General features: G+C 42.7%; 1 protein-coding gene across 1 annotated transcript in view; it reads left to right on the forward strand.

The window, feature by feature from the left end:
- TMPRSS9 (transmembrane serine protease 9) overlaps positions 1-18,601 on the forward strand; it is a 210,944-nt gene that overhangs the window by 83,736 nt on the left and 108,607 nt on the right. Inside the window, exon 2 of the mRNA XM_073598864.1 lies at positions 14,242-14,382. The gene's annotated coding sequence lies outside the window, so the exon portion shown is untranslated. The remainder of the gene's footprint in view (positions 1-14,241; positions 14,383-18,601) is intronic.

Genomic DNA, 18,601 nt, shown 5'->3' on the forward strand with positions numbered 1-18,601 from the left:
ATACATCTTTCTCTCTCTATCTCACTCACAATAAAATAAAAAAATCAATAAGTAGTTACATTTCATAATAATAAAGAGTCTTATTTGTCAGTGTTGCTCTAACAGGTTTTCTTCTAAGATTGCCCTGTATTTGGCTCCATCCATCTTCCCATCAACTCTGACCGGCTTCCCTGTCGCTGCTGAAGAAAAGCATCCCCACAACATGATGCTGCCACCACCAGGTTTCACGGTGGGGATGGTATGTTCAGGGTGATGTGCAGTGTTAGTTTTCTGCCAAACATAGCGTTTTGCTTTTAGGCAAAAAAGATCAATTTTGGTCTCATCTGACCAGAGCATCTTCTTCCACATGTTTGCTGTGTCCCCCACATGGCTTCTCGCAAACTGAAAACGGGACTTCTTATGGCTTTCTTTCAACAATGGCTTTCTTCTTGTCACTCTTCCATAAAGGCCAGATTTGTGGAGTGCACAACTAATAGTTGTAGTCAGAGTCTTCACTTGGAAATGCGATAGTTCTAACTACCAAGACCTGAGGTGTGACTTGGCCTGGCTGGTCAGTATGCCTAAAAGAGGGCGTACCCTGAATAAATATGTATGAAATGTAAATGAAATTATGAAAATATGGGGGAGTGGGTGGGTGGGAACCCAGAAATGATCCGACAAAGGATCTGATGGAGGAGGAGGAGGGATATATACCCCTCAGACTCCTCCTACAAATGCAGGCTAGCCTGCGGCCAGCCTTCTAACTTGTAGTCAGAGTCTTCACTTGGAAATGTGATAGTTCTAACTACCAAGACCTGAGGTGTGCCTTGGCCTGGCTGGTCAGTATGCCTAAAAGAGGGCAAAAAGAGACACAAAGTAGGTGTGATGTGAAAGCTTCAATGAAGGGCCAGCAACAGCCATCCGTCACGAAAACCTGGAAGACTACAAGGGGGGTTTACGTATGTAGCTGCTAAAACGGAGGATCTTCAGCACCCCATGTACCTGATGATGAAGAAGGGACCCAGTGTTCGGGACCTATGAAAGTTACCTCCGATCTAGACGAATAACCAGAAAAGGGGTTTGGATTCGAGCCTGGTTTGGCAAGTAACCTGGACATGAGAACGAACTGTTGTAGTGAAAGAATGCACGGGGAAAGGGAGAAAGAGCAGAGGAGGACAAATACTTAATCAGACACCGTAATTGTGGAACCGTAATGAACCATGAACCTCTGGCTCATCCATCTATACTAATGCTAGGGAAGTTGTAAGCGCAGTAAGAGAACTGCCTGTAACACTAACTGGGAACTGATCCAAGGGTAGGCGACAGGAAGTCTGAAACACCATAACCTGGTTGGTAACTGGTGGCCGTGCCAAAGAGAACATCCCTGACTTCCCTGAATACCCTTGACGGTTTAGAGAGGGTGAGCTGCAAAAAATGGACAGACTGACAGGAGTTGTAGGGGCCTGAAATGCTGGTCACCTGATGGATACTAGATAGCGTTGGCAGATGAGACCAAATTGCTGAGGCAAAATGCAGCGAAAGCCGGAGACATGCAACCTATGAAAGCCTCCCACCCTTGGTAGAAGCCCTCGGAATACTCTGGATAGAGAACCATTGGCCAGATCGAACACCTGTGACCAAGCTTGCCCCCAGTTCTACATGCCACTGTAAAGAAATTCCAACATCACCTGCAGGCATACTGAGAAGAGCAGGAGCCGCAGCTGACACCTCTGCGCAAGCCGAGCGGGCTATGATCCCCTCCAACCTGTCTAACAATTGTAGCATGGACGTAAGATCGCATTAAGTATCGCATGAACTGGATTGAAGAATCATGCATAGCAACAAGTGCTGCGCTGGTGGATGGAAGAGGTTGGGACGGAATTCGGAATAACCACCTAAAATACTGCCCCCCAGCAGAGGCTGGGAAAGGGGTACACCAGCGATAAAACTCAGCTGTGAGTTTGGTATGGTCCCCCCCCTTAATGCTGGGGTGCTACCATGCACTGAAACCCCCATGCAGTGGTGAAGGGATGAATGTGAATTGGCCCGCTTCCGAAACGCACGACATGCCCTGATCTAAGGAAACACAAACTAGAGAAATGAGAACAGACAACCAACCCACGAAACAACACCACCCCTATGTACCTAACAAGTATGAGGATGTAGGTGCAGAAATGACAAGACCAACAGCGCGTGAATGTGAACCTAATGATGACATACCCCTAGTGTATGTAGTGAGCGAGCCCGAGCAACCTGCAGCGCCAAGACGGGTAATTAAAACCAAACACTCAGGGCTGATGTACCCACAGACCGTGGTGGGTAGTAGTAAAGGTGTAATGGTGAACGTGCATGTATGACATATGTTATACGGGCGAGAAGATTGTGGGATGACAATCAATTAAAAAGGAAACCTCAGCCCGTATGGGTCCGTAGACGTGACAGACCCTGCATGTGAGCCCTAGCTAACAGAAATGCTACCAATGAAATGCTACGACAGAACAGAGACAGGTAAAACAATCCTACAGGGCTAGTGTACCCACAGACCGTGGTGGGTAGGCATACAAATGTAATTAAATGAGCGCGCATCGTATGACGTATGGTATATGGGCGAGAAGATTGAGGGACGATAATCAATTAAAAATTAATCCTCAGCCCGTATGGGTCCGTAGGTGTGACAGACCCTGGATGTGAGCCTTGGCTAACAGAAATGCTACGAACGAAATGCTATGAACGAAATACGACAGAAACAGCGTCAGGTAGCAAAACTGAAACCCTCGGGGCTAGTGTACCCACAGACCGTGGTGGGTAGGTGTACAAGTGTAATGAAATGAGCGTGCATCGTATGACGTAAGGTATATGTGCGAGAAGATTGAGGGACGACAATCAATTGACAACGAAACCTCAGCCTCATGCTACCGACAGGAAAATGCTACCGACAGTGAAATGCTACCGACAGGAAAATGCTACCGACAGGAAAATGCTACCGACAGGAAAATGCTACCGACAGGAAAATGCTACCGACAGTGAAATGCTACCGACAGGAAAATGCTACCGACAGGAAAATGCTACCGACAGTGAAATGCTACCGACAGGAAAATGCTACCGACAGGAAAATGCTACCGACAGGAAAATGCTACCGACAGTGAAAGGCTACCGACAGGAAAATGCTACCGACAGTGAAAGGCTACCAACAGGAAAATGCTACCGACAATGAAATGCTACCAACAGGAAAATGCTACCGACAGTGAAAGGCTACCGACAGGAAAATGCTACCGACAGGAAAATGCTACCGACAGTGAAATGCTACCGACAGTGAAAGGCTACCGACAGTGAAAGGCTACCGACAGTGAAAGGCTACCGACAGTGAAAGGCTACCGACAGTGAAATGCTACCGACAGGAAAATGCTACCGACAGTGAAATGCTACCGACAGGAAAATGCTACCGACAGTGAAATGCTACCGACAGTGAAAGGCTACCGACAGGAAAATGCTACCGACAGTGAAATGCTACCGACAGTGAAATGCTACCGACAGGAAAATGCTACCGACAGTGAAATGCTACCGACAGTGAAATGCTACCGACAGTGAAATGCTACCGACAGGTAAATGCTACCGACAGTGAAATGCTACCGACAGGAAAATGCTACCGACAGGAAAATGCTACCGACAGTGAAATGCTACCAACAGGAAAATGCTACCGACAGTGAAAGGCTACCGACAGGAAAATGCTACCGACAGTGAAAGGATACCGACAGGAAAATGCTACCGACAGTGAAATGCTACCGACAGGAAAATGCTACCGACAGGAAAATGCTACCGACAGGAAAATGCTACCGACAGTGAAATGCTACCGACAGTGAAATGCTACCGACAGGAAAATGCTACCGACAGGAAAATGCTACCGACAGGAAAATGCTACCGACAGTGAAAGGCTACCGACAGAAAAATGCTACCGACAGTGAAAGGCTACCGACAGGAAAATGCTACTGACAGGAAAATGCTACCGACAGAGAAATGCTAATGACAGTGAAATGCTACCGACAGGAAAATGCTACGAATGAAATGCTGCGACAGGAAAATTCTACGAATGAAATGCTACCGTCAGGAAAATGCTACCGACAGGAAAATGCTGCGACAGGAAAATGCTACCGACAGGAAAATGCTACCGACAGGAAAATGCTACCGACAGGAAAATGCTACTGACAGTGAAAGGCTACCGACAGGAAAATGCTACCGACAGTGAAAGGCTACCGACAGTGAAAGGCTACCGACAGAAAAATGCTACCGACAGTGAAATGCTACCGACAGGAAAATGCTACCGACAGTGAAATGCTACCGACAGTGAAATGCTACCGACAGTGAAATGCTACGAATTAAATGCTGCGACAGGAAAATTCTACGAATGAAAAGCTACCGTCAGGAAAATGATACCGACAGGAAAATGCTGCGACAGGAAAATGCTACGAATGAAATGCTGCGACAGGAAAATGCTACGAATGAAATGCTACCAACAGGAAAATGCTACCGACAGGAAAATGCTATGAATTAAATGCTGCGACAGGAAAATGCTAAGAATGAAATGCTACCGACAAGAAAATGCTATGAATGAAATGCTGCGACAGGAAAATGCTATGAATGAAATGCTGCGACAGGAAAATGCTACGAATGAAATGCTACCGACAGGAAAATGCTACCGACAGAAAATGCTAACGACAGGAAAATGCTACCGACAGGAAATGCTACCGACAGGAAATGCTACCGACAGGAAATGCTACCGACAGGAAAATGCTATGAATGAAATGCTGCGACAGGAAAATGCTACCGACAAGAAAATGCTACCGACAGGAAATGCTACCGACAGGAAAATGCTATGAATGAAATGCTGCGACAGGAAAATGCTACGAATGAAATGCTACCGACAGGAAAATGCTACCGACAAGAAAATGCTACCGACAGGAAATGCTACCGACAGGAAAATGCTATGAATTAAATGCTGCGACAGGAAAATGCTACGAATTAAATGCTACTTACAGGAAAATGCTATGAATGAAATGCTGTGAAAGAAATGCTACCTACAGGAAAATGCTACTTACAGGAAAATGCTATGAATGAAATGCTGCGACAGGAAAATTCTACGAATGAAATGCTACCTACAGGAAAATGCTACCGACAGGAAAATGCTATGAATGAAATGCTGCGACAGGAAAATTCTACGAATGAAAAGCTACCGTCAGGAAAATGCTACCGACAGGAAAATGCTGCGACAGGAAAATGCTACGAATGAAATGCTGCGACAGGAAAATGCTACGAATGAAATGAAAATGCTACGAATGAAATGCTACCGACAGGAAAATGCTACCGACAGGAAAATGCTATGAATTAAATGCTGCGACAGGAAAATGCTAAGAATGAAATGCTACCGACAGGAAAATGCTATGAATGAAATGCTGCAACAGGAAAATGCTACGAATGAAATGCTACCGACAGGAAAATGCTATGAATGAAATGCTACCGACAGGAAAATGCTATGAATGAAATGCTGCGACAGGAAAATGCTATGAATGAAATGCTGCGACAGGAAAATGCTACGAATGAAATGCTACCGACAGGAAAATGCTACCGACAAGAAAACGCTACCGACAGGAAATGCTACCGACAGGAAATGCTACCGACAGGAAAATGCTACCGACAGGAAAATGCTACCGACAGGAAAATGCTATGAATGAAATGCTGTGAAAGAAATGCTACCGACAGGAAAATGCTAACTAAAGGAAAATTAGGAAAAGCTACGATCGAGATGTTACGAATGAAAATCTACGATCGAAAAGCTACGAATGAAATGAACTAAATGCTGCAACAGGTAATGCTATGATCAAATGCTGCGACAGGAATGCTGCCCTTGAAACAGAAAGCTGCGAACAATGACAGATGCTGATATGTTGTAGAAATCCAGCTAGAGAACTGAGCAAGAACTAGAATTAACGTCTGTCAAACAGTACACCATGCGGTGATGGATTTTTATTTTTACCGAGTCATCCTTCAGCAACGATGGCAAATTTTTAATCTTGCCCCCCTCCCATCAATCCATTGTGCTGAACAAATTTCTGGATCAGGCTGACCTTTGTGAAGCGACATTAAACAGTGCTTGAAAAACAGTTAGCGAGGGTAAAGAGAGCTAAAAGGAAAGTTTGTTCCCAATTTGTAAGTAGAAAGTATTGAATGGTTGTAGTTCTATCTAAGCTTCTGTGAATGTGCTGAGCAAATGCAAGGAGCTTCTACCGAGACAGCACCCTGAAACCGAGGGAATCAAAAGGCGACTCGTAAACTGGTAGCATCGGCAAATTGATAGCCGGGACCCGACCAGACACACAAGCAACATTAATCCTCTCATTGCGTGGTGAGCAGAGTAATGTGCTCCCCAAGACCTCAAAACATATAAACATAGATAGAATTGGCTGTCCCCCCCACCCTGGGAACGGGTTAACACCCCCCTGCCAGCATGGCCTGTATATGGTTGCAGCAACGTAGTTAGATGTGATGAGATCTACACTTCCCATACTGTATGGGAGGGGTGACGACATGCAGACATCCCCTCCCTCTTCCCCCGGCGTTAGCACAGGAGAAAACAGGCGAGCGCCCCCTCAAATGCCAGATAGAGCATGAATGTGGACAGGCAGTATCGGGAAAAGCGGGTGGACGTCCCCCTCGTGGATCCGTGCAGGGAGAGGGAAGCGGGCGGGCGAACACCCCCCCCTCCCGGAGTGAGCACTGAGGATAACCATGGGATGATAAGAAGGTGGGTGGGCGGCCAGTCTCCCGGGTGGTGCCCGGCGTGAGCACCGAGAGAGGAACAGCCGCCACCACCACTGTTGCAGCCGATTGTCAGCATGGACCCGGAAGTGACGTGTGTCGGCGTAACCCAGAAATGATCCGACGAAGGATCTGATGGAGGAGGAGGAGGGATACAGTATATAGCCCTCAGACTCCTCCTACAAATGCAGGCTAGCCTGCGGCCAGCCTTCTAACTTGTCCTGTGGACAGATTCTCCCCCCTGAGCTGTGGATCTCTGCAGCTCCTCCAGAGTTCCCATGGGCCTCTTGGCTGCTTCTCTGAATAATTCTCTCTTTGCCCGGCCTGTCAGTTTAAGTAGAAGGCCATGTCTTGGTAGATTTGCAGTTGTGCCATACGCTTTCTATTTTCGGATGATGGATTGAACAGTGCTCAGTTAGATATTCAAAGCTTGGGATATTTTTTTATAACCTTACCCTGCTTTAAACTTCTCCACAACTTTATCCCTGACCTGTCTGGTGTGTTCCTTGGCCTTCACGATGCTGTTTGTTCACTAAGGTTCTCTAACAAACCTGAGGGCTTCACAGAACAGTTGTATTTATACTGAGATTCATTTACACACAGGTGGACTCTATTTACTATTTAGGCGACTTCTGAAGGCAATTGGTTCCACTAGATTTTAGTTAGGGGTATCAGAGTAAAGGGGTCTGAATACTAATGCACACTACACTTTTCAGATATTTATTTGTAAAAATTTGGAAAATCATTTATTATTTTCCTTCCACTTCACAATTATGTGCCATTTTGTGTTGGTCTATCGCCTAACATCCCAATAAAATACATTTACGATTTTGGTTGTAACATGACAAAACTTGGAAAATTTCAAAGGGTATGAATACTTTTTCAAGACACTGTATATCCTTTATTTAATCATAATGTGAGTTACTAAAACATTTGTCAAGAAACACTAGTAAGGCTTCATTTAAAGTGTATGGTCAAATTGTATTACAATTATTTCTAGCCTATTCCTATTAATCTGAGCAATCTTAAATTTTGTAAACTTACTTTGTGAAGAATCCCACACATTCACTCCCTTGAATTCTGTGACACATATTCACTATGCCTTGTGAGTAGGCACTGCTGTGTCACAGAATTCATAGAGACTGCTTTCTGAACTACAGAGGTGCTGAGAGGAGGAGTTACAGGAGGCAGGGTCAGTACAGGAATCACTGCTTGCAGGCAGCAAGGTACCATGGGATATGTAGTCCTTAGAAATTGAAAGTAAACAACAGAGGAGAAGCTGCAAAGCATGCAGGGAATCCAGGAAGTTGTGGAAAGAGATGACCAGCAGACAGGCAGCGCTCACAACATGAAAGGAGGTTTTTCAAGTAAGCTTGTATTGGATTGTCAAAAAGAATGATAGTTTGTATTGATATTACAATGCTGTGGTTATAAAATGAAATTGTATGCTGTGACCATAGATTTCCTTTAAAGTGGTATTATACTATAATATTAAGTTTTACCCTACAGGTAAGCTTAAAATAAGTCTTACCTGTAGGTACCTCAGATATGGCCTAAACTTGTGCAATTTAGTAGATATTCACATTGACTTCAGCCTAAGATGTTACTGGTGTATGAACAGTGTGCCCACCTTTCATGCCACATTGAGTGTGCCATGATTGCAGAGAGCACCATGCCTCAACGGTGACTCCTGTGCGCATGCATGGGAGTCACTTCATTGCAGTGTGGCCATTCGAATTGCCAGAGAGCACAAATCCAAAGCGGGACAAGGTAAAGATGACAGAATCGGGAGCGGTGACAGCTCTGCACTAGAGGGCTCAGTTTGAAAGGTAAGTTTATCATAGTGTACTAGTATCTGATGCATACTAACGCATTATGTCATAAATCTGCAAGGGGCCCATTAAAAAAAAAAAAATGTGTAGAGTTTAACCACTTGACCTACAGAAGATTTACCCCCCTTCATGACCAGGCCACTTTTTGCAGTATGGCACTTTAACTGACAATTGCGCGGGCATGCCACGCTGTACCAAAAATAAGATTTATGTCATTTTTTTCGCACAAATAGAGCTTTCTTTTGATGGTATTTGATCACCACTGCGTTTTTTTATTTTTTTGCACTATAAACAAAAAAAGACCAAGAATTTTGAATAAAAAACAATATTTTTTACTTTCTGCTATAAAATATATCCAATAAAACATTTAAAAAAATCTAATTTCTTCATAAATGTAGGCCAATATGAATTCATGTTTTTGATAAAACAAAATCCTACTAAGTATATGTTGATATGTTGTTTACCCAAACATTATAGCATTTTTTATACTAGTAATGGTGGTGATCAGCAGCTTATAGTGGGACTGCGATATTGCGGCGGACAATTAGACACTTTTGACACTTTGCGGAAACCAGTGACACTAATACAGTGATCAGTGCTAAAAGTATGCTCTGTCACTGTACTAACGGCACTGACTGGAAAGGGGTTAAACATCTAGGGCAATCAAAGGGTTAACTGTGTGCCTAGCCAGTGTTTATGTGTACTGCATGCGCTGATTTTACTAGGGAAAGAGATGGATTCTAGTCCCTGCTTTGCAGAAACACAGAATCTATTCCTTCCTTCTGTCAGAACATCAATCTGCCTTGTTTACATAGGCAGATCACCATTGTTTACCGATGAAAGGCGGGTGCCAGAGGACATCGAGTACCAGACACCCGCAGATCGGCGCACGCTCCCCCTGCAGGTGGAAATGCTGCAGAATATATATAATGTGATCCTGTGCACGGCTGTCGCCCTGTAGCAGTAAAACTGCTATAGGGCAGTCGTCAAGTCGTTCTAAAGCCTAAAGGTTTTGTACTTCAATGCATTCTATGTATTAAAGTGTTACTAAACCTACAACAGTAAAATCGGTCTGTATATACAGTAAAGCATGCCTGTTATAATCACTGTGGAACCTAAGGGGTTAATCCTCTGCATTGTGTAAAAACTGTTTTATCCTGTCTTCTATGATCCTCCCCTTCTTCCACTGTCCCCAATCCATCTGCTGATAGTACAGAGCCCTAGGAGGCACTCTGCACATGCTCAGTTTGGTGTGTATTGCTAGAGAGTTTCTTTTTTTTTTTGGGGGGAGGGTGCATGTGATCTGCACAGGGCCAGTCAGCACTGACAGAGGTTCAGGGGTCATGCAGCCTCACAGAACAGTCAGAAGAGAATGAAAACTCCTCCTACAAGATTTAACCAGTGCTCAGCCAGATACCATTGATGCTAATGAGAACTGCTGATGAGAAAATGTATTTAGCAGTTTATATTGATTTAAATAACTCCATAAAATTATTTCCATGTACTGTGGGAGACCAGATATAGTATGCAGAGTCCTGAGTTTAGTAACACTTTAAGGTAAAACTTTTTGTGACACAGGATCACTCCTCACCCTCCTTATACTTACCAGAGCCTGATATCGATCCAGCACTGTGCATGAGGGCAGTGGCTCTCTGCTCTCTCTCTCTCCTCACAGGGCAAATTGATAGCAGTCGGTGCCATTGGCTCCTGCTGTTGTCAATCAAATTCTGGGATGAAGGAGCTGAGATGTCCTGTTTGTGTCAGTAGACACAGACAGGGTGGCTTGGGAGCGAGCCCTAATGAGTGCCCCCATAGGAAATGGCTTTCTATAGGGGCACGCGCTAAAGAAGAGGAGCCAGGAACGCCAGTGAGGGACCCTAGAAGAGGACGATCGGGGTTGTTCTGCGCAATCCCATTGCACACAGCAGGTAAGGATGGCATGTTTATTATTTCATTTAATAACAATTAAAGCTTTACAATGACTTACAGCTTGGTTCACACTGGAACCGGCTACAGATCACACAGGAACGCTGTGCATCCCTGTTCTCCATTTCAGGGACGAATCAGTTCCGAATCTTTGCCTGAATTTGGCTGTGAAACGGAGCCAAAGACGCAGTGTGCTCTGCAGCCGCCCCAGAGATAGGCGAACCGGCTCTATAGAGAACCGGTCACATTCTCCTGCTATGCGAACTGTATCCGGGAAAATCCGCATCCAATTTGCATAGGTGTGAACCCAGCCTTAATACCTCTTTAAGTGCAGAAAAAGTTAATTGGAAATATAATTTTCACGACTGCATTGATATGAATTGATTTTGTAAAAGTTTAAATTAACAAAATGTTTTATTCTGAAGACAATGACAACTTATTAGGGTAACACAGGCACTGTGTTGGGATATTTTAGGTTGTCTTGTAGTATTATTGTAAGCGTAAAGCCATGTGTTGTTTAAAAGCTCCCATTTATGAATGACTTTCCCAGACTGATTATATCAACAGAGAGATATCATGACAGTGTTTCCAAGTATTGAGCTCACACCTTACAACACCCAGTATGTGAAATTGCACCATTCTTATCAGTTCCATTTTAAATTCTTCTATATGCAGGTTTTTCTTTCATTACTGCATTTTTTTTTTTTTTTTTGCTTTCTGAGAACTGGTGAATCTGCTATAAGTTCTTTCTCAGCCTGTGATAAAATCAGCAGAGGGAGGAGATGTCTGGAATTCAACTATTTCAAGTGGACAGCAGAGCTAGAATGAAAATCTAACAAACACCCCATTGTACTTCTACGTTCAGTCCTTTTACCATTTTAGATTGTAAACAGAGCAGAGTACTTTTACTCTGAAACAGGGACAGACCCTATTAACACATCTGTTGTATGCCTAGTCTAAAATTTATATGAGATAACTATGTTTTAAAGTTTTAAAACATTTAATCAAAAATAACTTTAGGATTCACACAGGGAGCATTGCTTACCTGCTGAGCTTTTGGGTTTTCCATCCAGGCATTGCTCTAGTTCTCAACCTCAATCCTCAAGTAACCACCAACGGGCCATGTTTTGGAAACTTCCCTTAGATAAAATAGCTCTTATCTTACCATGTCATTTATATTGATATAAAGCAGCTGTGCAAAGTAAAGGAAAACCTGAAAACATGGCCCGTTGGGGGTACTTGAGGACTGAAGTTGAGTACCACTGTTCTAGTGTACCAGTCCACCCCAGTCCTATTTGTCTGTATTCTGGTGATCCTGGAATATACCTTCTGGTGATGATGGGAAACCCTCCTGGCTGCCTCTCAGTCACATAAAGCCTGGTGTCATTAATATTGCCAGTTTTTAGAAGTTTGACGCTGCTACCAATCAGGTTCAAACCTCCATTGGAAGTCTAAATGTAACTGGTAATGAAGGAAACAAATATATAGAAAGTTATACAGTTGGCAACATGACCTACACTCCTACTACCCTCCTACAGATCCTGTAAAGAAGTCTGTGTTTATTCTGCAGGGGATTACGCCGACGGACCTTCCGACGGACTTTCAACGGACTTCTGACGGACTTTTTAATGAACGGACTTGCCTACACACAATCACACCAAAGTCCGACGGATTCGTATGTGATGACGTACACCGGACTAAAATAAGGAAGTTCATAGCTAGTAGTCAATAGCTGTCCTAGCGTCGGTTTTTGTCCGTCGGACTAGCATACAGACGAGCGGATTTCAGGGTCCGGCGGAGTTACGACATAAAGATTTGAAGCATGTTTCAAATCTAAAGTCCGTCAGATTTTCGAAAGGAAAAGTCCGCTGAAGGTCCGATGAAGCCCACACACGATCAGATTGTCCTCCGCACTCGGTCTGTCGGACCAGTCCGGTCGAAAAGTCCGACCGTGTGTACACTGCATAAGACCTCTAATAGCAACTCTCTCATACACACTCAGCTGTTTAGCTGCACCCAAAGCATGATATATTTTAACCTGCTTTGGATGTAACTGAGAGTAACTGGTGCTTAAAGTAGAATTGAAGGCAAAACTTTTATTTTCATTTTGGATAGAGCAGAGCCCCCCCAAAGCATGTTGAGAGCATGAAGCCTGGTATGGGCGCTCGTCCCCCCCCCCCTTTCCTGGCCTGCCAACTGCATGCCCGGATAAGGGTCTAGTATGGACTTTGGGGGGCATGGCTTTTTTTTAAATATTGGTGTGGGGGTTCCCCTCAAAATCCATAGGTCTGGTATGGATTGGGGGGGGGGGCATGCTGTTTTTTTTTGCATGGGGTTCCCTTTAACCCCCCCCCCCCCAAATAAAAAAAAAAATAAAAAAACAGCAATCAGTTACAAGCCAGGCATGTAAAAATACCATAATCATGGAAGCTTGTTTTTTGTCTTTTTTTAGAAGCTTCTGCATATATAATGCAAAATCAGATATCCAATGAGTTCATTACTACTACCTCTTAGACCTCTAACAGCAACTCTCTTATAAACACTCGGCTGTTTAGCTGCATCCAAACCATGATACATTTTAACCTGCTTTGAATGTCACTGAGAGTAACTGGTGCTTAAAGTAGAACTGAAGGCAAAACTCTTTTTCATTTTGGATAGAGTAAGGGAGGGTTATAACCCCAGATTTTTTTCTTGGGGAGATTTCCCTTCACTTCCTGCCCCATAGACACAATAGGAAGTGAGAGGAAATCCCTCCAAAATGAGGGAAATCCCTGGTAATCACCAGAACTAGTGTCCCCATTGAAAGAATTCCCCTCTATTCCAGTTTTGATGACCACTCAAAATGTGTGATTTTCTTTCAAATGCGTTTGGTACTCTATAGATGTGTTTCTCAACTCCAGTCCTCAAGGCGCCCCAATAGGTCATGTTTTCAGGATTTCCCCTCAGATGAAACGGCTGTGGTGATTACTAAGACAGTGAAACTGATCCAATCACCTGTGCAAAATAATGCAAATCCTGATAACATGACCCATTGGGGCACCTTGAGGACTGGAATGAGAAACACTGCTCTATGCAAAACTGAAAAAAGTTGTGCCTTTAGTTATACTCTAAAGGGAACCAGGTTAGTTACCAGTGCTTATATTTTTCTAAAATGCTAGCTGTTTGACAATTTCTGGTATCCATCATTTACAAGTCACCTGCATGGAACATCCGTGCACATAAATAGTTCTAACTTGACTTGACTTCTTTTGCTGAGGCTGCTTGTTCTGAATCTGACTCTGCACATTGTAGTAAAACCAGAGATTGCCAGGCAAGTAGTCTTTTCAGAGGCAGGTCGGTGATAATAGCATACGTAATTACATAATAGCAGGTGTCTTTCAAACACGGTCCAGCTTTTGGCTGTACAAGGCTTAACAAAAGTCTTCTTGATGCTCTCCACCAGCTCATTTAAATGTACAACCATGAAAATTAGAATGTGCAGGAAAGAAGAATGATATTTAAATGATTTAATTATTCCTGGAATCCTGTCTTCAGCGCCATCTTTAAATTACTATTCAGTAGCCTATTATGTGTAGTATAATATTACCTTGCATGACATTTTAATAACATTAGCCGAATCATCTTTATTTATGGCATACATATGCAAATGGGCCATGAATGTCTATAAATACTACTAACAACTATTTTATATCAGTCAACTTTATTTAGGTTTATTTGCCAAATCTTGGATTCTAAGAACTAATTTTATGAAATGTTTGCAACATCTAAAGACAAGCTGAAAAAGTAACTCAAATCCAGCCAAATACAAAGCAAATTACATCCAAAAAAGTTTATGGTAAGTAAATCATTTGTATTGTAATCTGTACTTACTGTTATTATTTTCTTTTTTAGTTACTGAAAGTGAAACCCAAAGAACTGCCTGTTCATAAAAGTCTATACATGAGATTGGAATTATTTCATGGCAAATTATTTAAACCCTTGCTCACAACTACCACTGTTGAAATCAACATATTGCAAGCGAAGCAGTGAAAGGTGCATAAAGAATAAACCCTGCTTGCTGCATCTTTATAATAGTTTTAAACAGCCCACACCTTCTCTAGGGATAAATTATAATTCTGTTAAAACAAATTTAAAATGCATTACATTTCAAGTTAACCACGTAAAAACACAGAGATGTCATTGTAGTCCTAGGCTAGGGCTATGTGGGTGATCAAATCACTTTGCTACTGAGACATTTAAAGGGAGTTTTCTACATATTTTCTTTAAATATCTATTTTGTCTAGTTTTTGAGTCAGATAGAGTATTATTATTATTATTATTATTATACACGATTTATTTAGCGCCAACAGTTTACGCAGAGCTTTACAATGTAGAGGGGGGACAGCACAATTACAGTACAGTTCAATACAGAATAGAGCTTACATTCTAAAGGGAGGGGGTGGTGGTACAAAAGGTAATAGATGCGGGGAATGATTTGATATATATATATATATATATATATATATATATATATATATATATATAATATTTTTTTCATATACAGTATATATTTCCAGCCTGCAGGTGAAAGTTCATAAACTTACACCTCTATTCTTAACTGATCTTAAAAATGGGCAATTGCTTACAGGGCTCAGTATCTAAAGCTCAAATTTCAATGCACAACTGAATGAGTCAGAGAAATGAGCCACCAGTGTGAAAGCTAACAGCTTACACCAGACTTTCTCATTAGAACAGCGTTTTGCAATCTGTACACCCTACACAGTGTTTTAGGTCTTAGGGTGCCACTACTAGAATTTTTAGCATTGTAGTAGGTCACAGTACATTAGCATGATCAGTAAGTTGTACATCTATAACAGAAAATAAAACAATAAGCATTGTGGCATAGCTAGTGTATTTAATATATAGAACAAATAATTTAAAAGAACCTCAGGCTCTATATGACAATATTTCTATTAATAATGAAATTAAACTATGAGCTTGGGTGCTTCCATCAAGATATATAGCTTCCCCCAGTCTGGACCCAGGAACCTGATATTATAGCTGAGCATCCAAGCCTAGCCAACAATGGCTTAGATGCAAGCTAGAACTCACTTTATTGTAAAATCACACAGAATACTGTATATAGCTCACCAGATCAGGGGAGCCTAATCACATTATCCTTTACAAAGGAAACTGTATACAGGAATATAATAAACATGGCTGAGGAACAGCCAACACAAACATGAGTCTAATTAACATGAACTAAGTAAACAACTAACCACCTAGGTGACTCAGTGCCCACCCAGCCTGGATACAAAGTACATTACACATTATCATAAGCATAAACATCCCACAATGGTTCAATAACAAGGTATAGTGATCACAATATTAATCTAATCTCCAAGAGATGATCAGACAGGCAGTAACAATAGGTGACTCAATCAACAATGGGAATGCACACCTAGGAGGCACACAATGGGACAAAGGCACAAACAGTGATCCCACCCCACCTCAGACTGTCCAGCAAAAGTCTACAACAGTCTATGAGACAAACTCATACAATGTTCCAAGTTTCTGAAAAGGTGGAATGAAGTTATCTTCATAGATTTCTTGAGGGAGATTGTTGCTAAATACACTATATTGTCAAAAGCATTGGGACACCTGCCTTTACACGCACATGAACTTTAATGGCATCCCAGTCTTAAGGCTCGTACACACTATAAGAAAATCGGGCAAACATTTTCATCCAAAGAATTTTCGTATGATTTTCGTATAGTGTGTACACAACTTTTGACAGCTGAATCCAAATATTCGTACGAAAATTCTCAAAGGGACAAACTCCCAAATTTTTTTTGTTCGGGAACAGAATGAACGATTTTCGCTTAATGTATACTGTGTTCGTAGGATTTTCGTACAAGAAAAATCAGAAAAAAAAGACTGTGCATGATCAGAAACAATAAACAACAAAAAAACCTTTATCGTACGAGAATTTTCGTACAAATTTTCTTTCATCAGTTTCAATTTTCTGTGAAACAATGAGGAAATTCAGACCTTCGTTCGCCCGATTTTCCTTTTAGTATGTACCCCACTTTAGTCTGTAGGGTTCAAAATTGAGTTGGTCCACTTGGTTACTTCTGGGAAGGCTACCCACAAGGTTTAGGAGTGTGTCTATGGAAATGTTTGACCATTCTTCCAGAAGCACATTGTGAGATCAGGCACTGACTGTGAGACAATAAGGCCTGACTCGCAGTCTCCATTCTAATTCATCCCAAAGGTGTTCTATCGGGTTGAGGTCAAGTCTTATGGACCTTGCTTTGTGCACTGGTCCAAATTATTTGGTGGAGGGGGGATCCTGGTGTGGGGTTGCTTTTCAGGGGTTGGGCTTGGCCCCTTAGTTCCAGTGAAGGGAACTCTTAAGGCTTCAGCATACCAAGACATTTTGGATAATGTCATACTCCCAACTTTGTGGGAACAGTTTGGGGATGGTCCCTTCCTATTTCAACATGACTGCGCACCAGTGCACAAACAAGGTCCATAAAGACATGGATGAGCAAGTTTGGGGTGGAGGAACTTGACTGGCCTGCACAGAGTCCTGACCTCAACCCAATAGGACACCTTTGGGATGAATTAAGGCAGAGACTGCAAGCCAGGCCTTCTCGTCCAACATCAGTGCCTGACCTCACAAATGTGCTTCTGGAAGAATGGTAAAACATTCCTATAGACACACCCCTAAACCCTGTGGACAGTCTTTCCAGAGGAGTTGAAGCTGTTATAACTGCAAAGGGTGGGCCAACGCAATACTGAACCCTACGGACTAAGACTGGGATGCCATTAAAGGTCATGTGCGTATAAAGGCAGGTGTCCCAATACTTTTGACAATATAGTGTATGTGAAGTCCCATGTGAAGTAGCCTCTCCAACCCAATCTGCGGGAGGGCCACCATATTCCCTCTGACCATTAACCTGTACAAGATTAATATTACACCTTTCCATCCACTCCAGAAGGAAAGCTTTATTGTCCTCATTCAGAGAATTAATCCAAGCATCACTCTCAGCGTTTATCACATTGTTGTCCATCATTGGAGAATGATCTGCTCCCTCCATGGGCCATAATCAGTGGGTAGGAAGCTTGCCCCTAGTCCTCTCTAAAAAACGCTGTCCTGGTTGGGTCTGTCACAGGGGCACATGCTTGTTTCCTCCTCCTTTCAGGCTGCATGCTCGAATCTGGGTCTGGTGTGGATTTTTTGGGGGAAACCCTGCTTTTTTTTGCTTTATATGGGGTCCTCCTTAAAACCCATACCAGACCTAAAGTTTAATAGTGGTGGAAGGGGGTCCACACTTTTTTTTTTTTTTTTTTCATAATCTACCTCTTTGTTTACATTCTGCTGACAGCTGAATTAGCTTGGGATGAATCTTGGTTGTTAGGATGCTGATGGCTGGCACATTTTGCAATGATAGGATTACAGCTGCTAAATGTTTCACTTCCTGAAGCAGACAGTTTTTCCAATTTTGTTTGGCCATTTGTCAAACCACTGAATAACCAAAATTCAGTCTGAACCTAGGTTTGGCCAAAACCATCTTCTCATCCCTAGTGGTCAGTGTAGAAGTGACATTTTACATTGGTGAAAAGAAGAGAAGAGCTGCCCTTACTTTGACCGTAAGTGTGAGAAAAACCCCTTTACATTGAATGTCAGTTGGAGGAATGCCTCTTACATCAGTGGTCACAGGTTGAGTGGCTTCCTTTTTCAAAGCTTAAAAAATAATTGTAGTTACTGACCCCCAATGAAAGGAGAGATGAGAAAAAACAGACTCCATTGGTCCCATGCCACTGGCTCTGCAGGGTGACATTTGTGTTCACATTGGTGTTCAACCCAATGGAACCAGGGGCGTTGCTAGGTCTGCAAAAGATCTGGGGCTAGAGCCGGTCACCAACCTTTTTGCAGGCCCCGGGGGGGGGGGGGGCGGTCACGTCGGTGGTAAGCAATTTTTCGTGGGCAAAGGCTGGTGTTGGTGTTTCAATCATAATGGCACCATGGTTGATATGGTGCCAGGGTGATCGGAGTGCATTGTTTCTAT

Source organism: Aquarana catesbeiana, linkage group LG01 (assembly GCF_042186555.1).
Source record: "Aquarana catesbeiana isolate 2022-GZ linkage group LG01, ASM4218655v1, whole genome shotgun sequence".
NCBI classification, from domain to species: domain Eukaryota; kingdom Metazoa; phylum Chordata; class Amphibia; order Anura; family Ranidae; genus Aquarana; species Aquarana catesbeiana.